Below are 6,377 nucleotides of genomic sequence, written 5' to 3' on the forward strand. Positions count from 1 at the left end.
TTGTCATTCCAATGTGTCATCGGGGGATGTCTTGGAAAGTGGTCTTTCTTTCAAGGGTGAGCTCGCGTCTAGCACTTGGGTTGTGCGTCGTGTCACAAGTGAATGGGGGATGTCTTGGAAAGTGGTATTTCTTTCAAGGGCGAGCTCGTGTCTAGCACTTGGACTGTGCGTCACGTCACAAGTGAATGGGGAGATCTCTCTGTGAACGGCGGCATGGTGATTGCAAGAGAAAATTGACTTAGTCGGAGCCATTGGCCTCGGGCCATTGTGACGGCCTCACAATTTCTCTTTAATTGCAACCTATGTTTGCGCAGTAGCAGAGTTTGCATGTAAGATGGGCCTTGTTCTCGAGAGTTCCAGGAGATGACCTCCGGAACTTTTGGATTGGGCCCCTTCAAGGTGAAATTCATCCAGTTGATCGGATGAGCTCGATGACCATTTCAGTCCCTCGGCTCCATGAACTCACATCTCCTAACCGATGACAATCTTTTGCTCCTCTGCCGACCTCATAAAAAATTTGGTCGTGAATGGCTGTTTGGTAGGAATTTTAAAGGATTTGGATTTTTAATAAGGCGGATGTCGGTGTGTTTGCTAATTTCTAATGAAGAGCGAGCCTCGCACTAATAGCTTATATAGGAGAGGTGGTTGCCGCGAGCTTCTCCCGTGCCCCTCTCATTGATTCAACGACGGTGTCAAGGCGGATGGATATGTCAGATTTTGAAACGGTGGACGCCGACGTTGAATCAATTAGAGGGGCATGAAGCCCACCCTGGATGTGCTATTCCTCGACTCTCCTTTAGATCATGTTTTCTTCTCGCTCAGCTGGCGCAATTTCAGAAAAAGGTTTGGCAGCGGTTGCCATCCCTCACCGCGTCTACTTGGTGATTTTAAAACTCGATCTAAAACGGGAGCCCTCGCCTAGCACCTCCGTCCGGTGTTGCTCGAGTATTGCATAAAATTATGCCAATGGAGCGAATCCCCCAATGAATGCCTACGCTTGGACCCTCTCTTAGATCACCTTCTTTGATCACTCGACCGACGCAACTACGGAAGAGACTTGGCAGCGGTTGCCATTCTATAGCACGTCTGTTCAGCGATTTCGAAGTTGATCTAATGGAAAGCCCTTGTCTCAAGCCATGAGGTGGGTGCTTGGCGCTCTAGCAAAATTTTTTGCATGCCTATCGCGGCTACAATGGGAGAGGTGGTTGCCGCGAGCCTCTCCCGTGCCCCCCTCATTGATTCAACACCGCTGTCAGGGCGGATGGATATGTTGGATTTTGAAACGGTGGACGCTGACGTTGAATCAATTAGAGGGGCATGAAGCCCACCCTCGAGGGTGCTATTCCTGGACTCTCCTTTAGATCATGTTTTCTTGTGACTCAGCTGGCGCAATTTCGAAAAAAGGTTTGGCAGCGGTTGCCAGCCCTCACCGCGTCTACTCGGTGATTTTAAAACTCGATCTAAAATGGGAGCCCTCGTCTAGCACCTCTGTCCGGTGTTTCTCGGGTATTGCATAAAATTATGCCAACGGCGCGAATCCCCCAACGAATGCCTATGCTTGGACCCTCTCTTAGATCACCTTCTTTGATCACTCGACCGACGCAACTACGGAAGAGACTTGGCAGCGGTTGCCATTCTACAGCGCGTCTGTTCATCAATTTCAAAGTTGATCTAATGGTGAGCCCTTGTCTCTAGCCATGAGGTGGGTGCTTGGCGCTCTAGCAAAACTTTTTGCGTGCCTATCGCGGCTACAACGGGAGAGGTGGTTGCCGCGAGCCTCTCCCGTGCTCCCCTCATTGATTCAACGCCACTGTCAGGGCGGATGGATATGTCAGATTTTGAAAAGGTGGACGCAGATGTTGAATCAATTAGAGGGGCATGAAGCCCACCCTCGAGGGTGCTATTCCTAGACTCTCCTTTAGATCATGTTTTCTTGTCACTCAGCTGGCGCAATTTTGGAAAAAGGTTTGGCAGCGGTTGCCAGCCCTCACCGCGTCTACTCGGTGATTTTAAAACTCAGTCTAAAACGGGAGCCCTCGTCTAGCACCTCCGTCCAGTGTTTGCTCAGGTATTGCATAAATTTATGCCATCGGCGTGAATCCCCCAACGAATGCCTATGCTTGGACCCTCTCTTAGATCACCTTCTTCGATCACTCGACCAGCGTAACTACGGAAGAGACTTGGCAGCGGTTGCCATTCTACAGCGCGTCTGTTCAGCGATTTCGAAGTTGATCTAATGGCGAGCCCTTGTCTCTAGCCATGAGGTGGGTGCTTGGTGCTCTAGCAAAATTTTTTGCATGCTTATCGCGGCTACAACAGGAGAGGTGGTTGCCGCGAGCCTCTCCCGTGCCCCCCTCATTGATTCAACGCCGCTGTCAGGGCGGATGGATATGTCGGATTTTGAAACGGTGGACACCGACATTGAATCAATTAGAGGGGCATGAAGCCCACCCTCGAGGGTGCTATTTCTTGACTCTCCTTTAGATCGTGTTTTCTTCTCACTCAGCTGGCACAATTTTTGAAAAAGGTTTGGCAGCGGTTGCCAGCCCTCACCACGTCTACTCGGTGATTTTAAAACTCGATCTAAAATGGGAGCCCTCGTCTAGCACCTCCGTCCGGTGTTGCTCGGGTTTTGCATAAATTTATGCCATCGGTGCGAATCCCCCAACGAATGCCTACGCTTGGACCCTCTCTTAGATCACCTTCTTCGATCACTCGACCGACGCAACTACGGAAGAGACTTGGCAGCGGTTGCCATTCTACAGCGCGTCTGTTCAGCGATTTCGAAGTTGATCTCATGGCGAGCCCTTGTCTCTAGGCATGAGGTGGGTGCTTGGCGCTCTAGCAAAAATTTTTTGCGTGCCTATCGCAGCTATAAGGGGAGAGGTGGTTGCCGCGAGCCTCTCCCGTGCCCCCCTCATTGATTCAATGCCGCTGTCAGGGCAGATGGATATGTCAGATTTTGAAATGGTGGATGCCGACGTTGAATCAATCAGAGGGGCATGAAGCCCACCCTCAAGGGTGCTATTCCTGGACTCTCCTTTAGATCATGTTTTCTTGTCACTCAGCTGGCACAATTTCGGAAAAAGGTTTGGCAGCGGTTGGCAGCCCTCACCGCGTCTACTCGGTGATTTTAAAACTCGATCTAAAATGGGAGCCCTCGTCTAGCACCTCCGTCCGGTGTTGCTCGGGTATTGCATAAATTTATGCCATCAGCGTGAATCCCCCAACGAATGCCTATGCTTGGACCCTCTCTTAGATCACCTTCTTCGATCACTCGACCGACGCAACTACGGAAGAGACTTGGCAGCGGTTGCCATTTTACAGCGCGTCTGTTCAGCGATTTCAAAGTTGATCTAATGGCGAGCCCTTGTCTCTAGCCATGAGGTGGGTGCTTGGCGCTCTAGGAAAATTTTTTGCGTACCTATCACGGCTACAATGGGAGAGGTGGTTGCCGTGAGCCTCTCCCGTGCCCCCCTCATTGATTCAACGCCACTGTTACGGCGGATGGATATGTCGGATTTTGAAATGGTGGACGCCGACGTTGAATCAATTAGAGGGGCATGAAGCCCACCCTCGAGGGTGCTATTTCTCGACTCTCCTTTAGATCATGTTTTCTTGTCACTCAGCTGGCGCAATTTCGGAAAAAGGTTTGGCAGCGGTTGCCAGCCCTCACCGCGTCTACTTGGTGATTTTAAAACTCGATCTAAAATGGGAGCCCTCATCTAGCACCTCCGTCCGGTGTTGCTCGGGTTTTGCATAAATTTATGCCATCGGCGCGAAACCCCCAATGAATGCCTACGCTTGGACCCTCTCTTAGATCACCTTCTTCGATCACTCGACCGACGCAACTACGGAAGAGACTTGGCAGCGGTTGCGATTCTACAGCGCATCTGTTCAACGATTTCGAAGTTGATCTAATGGCGAGCCCTTGTCTCTAGGCATGAGGTGGGTGCTTGGCGCTCTAGCAAAATTTTTTGCGTGCCTATCGTGGCTACGATGGGAGAGGTGGTTGCCATGAGCCTCTCCTGTGCCCTCCTCATTGATTCAACGCCGCTGTCAGGGTGGATGGAAATGTCAGATTTTGAAACGGTGGACGCCGACGTTGAATCAATTAGAGGGGCATGAAGCCCACCCTCGAGGGTGCTATTCCTGGACTCTCCTTTAGATCATGTATTCTTGTCACTCAGCTGGCAAAATTTCAGAAAAAGGTTTGGCAGCGGTTGCCAGCCCCTCACCGCGTATACTTGGTGATTTTAAAACTTGATCTAAAACGGGAGCCCTCGTCTTGCACCTCCGTCCGGTGTTGCTCGGGTATTGCACAAATTTTTGCCATCGGCGCGAATCCCCCAATGAATGCCTACACGCTTGGACCCTCTCTTAGATCACCTTCTTCGATCACTCGACTAACGCACTTACGGATTAGCAATGAGGTGGGTACTTGGCGCTCTAGCAAAATTTTTTGCGAGCCTATCACGGCTACAATGGGAGAGGTGGTTGCCGCGAGCCTCTCCCGTGCCCAGCTCATTGATTCAACGCTGCTGTCAGGGCGGATGGATACGTCGGATTTTGAAATGGTGGACGCCAATGTTGAATCAATTAGAAGGGCATGAAGCCCACCTTCGAGGGTGGTGCTATTCTTGGACTCTCCTTTACATCATGTTTTCTTGTCACTCAGCTGGCGCAATTTCGGAAAAAGGTTTGGCAGCGGTTGCCAGCCCTCACCGCGTCTTCTTTGTGATTTTAAAACTCGATCTAAAATGGGAGCCCTCATCTAGCACCTCCGTCCGGTGTTGCTCAGGTATTGCATAAATTTTTGCCATCGGCGCGATTACCCCAACGAATGCCCTACGCTTGGACCCTCTCTTAGATCACCTTTTTCGATCACTCAACCGACGCAATTACGGAAGAGACTTAGCAGCGGTTGCCATTCTACACCGCGTCTATTCTGCGATTTCGAAGTTGATCTAATGGCGAGCCCTTGTCTCTAGGCATGAGGTGGGTGCTTGGCGCTCTAGCAAAATTTTTTTGCGTGCCTATCGCATGGGAGAGGTGGTTGCCATGAGCCTCTCCCGTGCCCCCCTCATTGATTCAACGCTGCTGTCAGGGCGGATGGATATGTCGGATTTTGAAATGGTGGACGCCGACGTTGAATCAATTAGAGGGGCATGAAGCCCACCCTCGAGGGTGCTATTCCTGGACTCTCCTTTAGAACTTGGTGATTTTAAAACTCGATCTAAAACAGGAGCCCTCGTCTAGCACCTCCGTCCGGTGTAATGGCGAGCCCTTGTCTCTAGCCATGAGGTGGGTGCTTGGCGCTCTAGCAAAATTTTTTGCGTGCCTATCGCGTAAAGCATGTTTTCTAGTCACTTAGCTGGCACAAGTTCGGAAAAAGGTTTGGCAGCGGTTGCTAGCCCTCACCGCGTCTTCTTGGTGATTTTAAAACTCGATCTAAAATAGGATCCCTCGTCTATAGCGGCTCTGTGCCAACTCGATCGGCACAACATTGGGAAATGGTTCGACAGCGGTTGTCGTTCTAATGTGTCATCGGGGGATGCCTTGGAAAGTGGCCTTTCAAGGGCGAGCTCGCGTCTAGCCCTTGGATTGTGCGTTGCGTCACAAGTGAATGGGGAGATCTCTCTGTGAACGGCGGCATGGTGATTGCAAGAGAAAATTGACTTAGTCGGAGCATTGGCCTTGGGCCATTGTGACGGCCTTGCAATTTCTCTTTAATTGCAACCTATGTTTGCACAGTAGCAGAGTTTGCATGTAAGATGGGCCTTGTTCTCGAGAGTTCCAGGAGATGACCTCCAGAACTTTTGGATTGGGCCCCTTCAAGGTGAAATTCATCCAACTGATCGGATGAAGCTCGATGTGCTTGTATCTATTCCGAGACGGTAATGATGGTCATTAATCTATGGCGGTGAGTATTATCCCATTCGGTAATTGCAATGGCGGAGCTGGTGGGAAGTACTTGTCACTTTGTTTTGATGGATATACCCTATATGTAGGGTCTGCACGGCTTGCAACACACTGCACATTTGGTGTTCGATTCTAAGATGCGCTTGTTGCTGAGTGTGTATGGAGTTGTATCTTTTAGCCAAGGGCTCTGTCTCATTGGCACGTTCTATCATCGCATTTTTATCCTTCCCGGACGGCAAGAAGGAAAGAGATGGTTTGGTTGCATGGGTGCATTGCTCGACGTCCCTAATTTCATCAAGGGTCCACTCTCCACCCTAAGTTTTTGCCGATCGGTAGAGCCTTGGGATTGAGATGGGGGCCGGCGAAAGGTTTTGTTGCCGCATAATTTATTTGCTAGTGCATTCTCGGTGCGTGCTCGCCTCTTCACTGTCTCATCCTACAGAAGTGCATGGCAC

The sequence above is a fragment of the Cupressus sempervirens genome, chromosome 1 (genome assembly GCF_028749045.1).
Source record: "Cupressus sempervirens isolate cs-2001-9-10 chromosome 1, ASM2874904v1, whole genome shotgun sequence".
NCBI classification, from domain to species: Eukaryota; Viridiplantae; Streptophyta; class Pinopsida; order Cupressales; family Cupressaceae; genus Cupressus; species Cupressus sempervirens.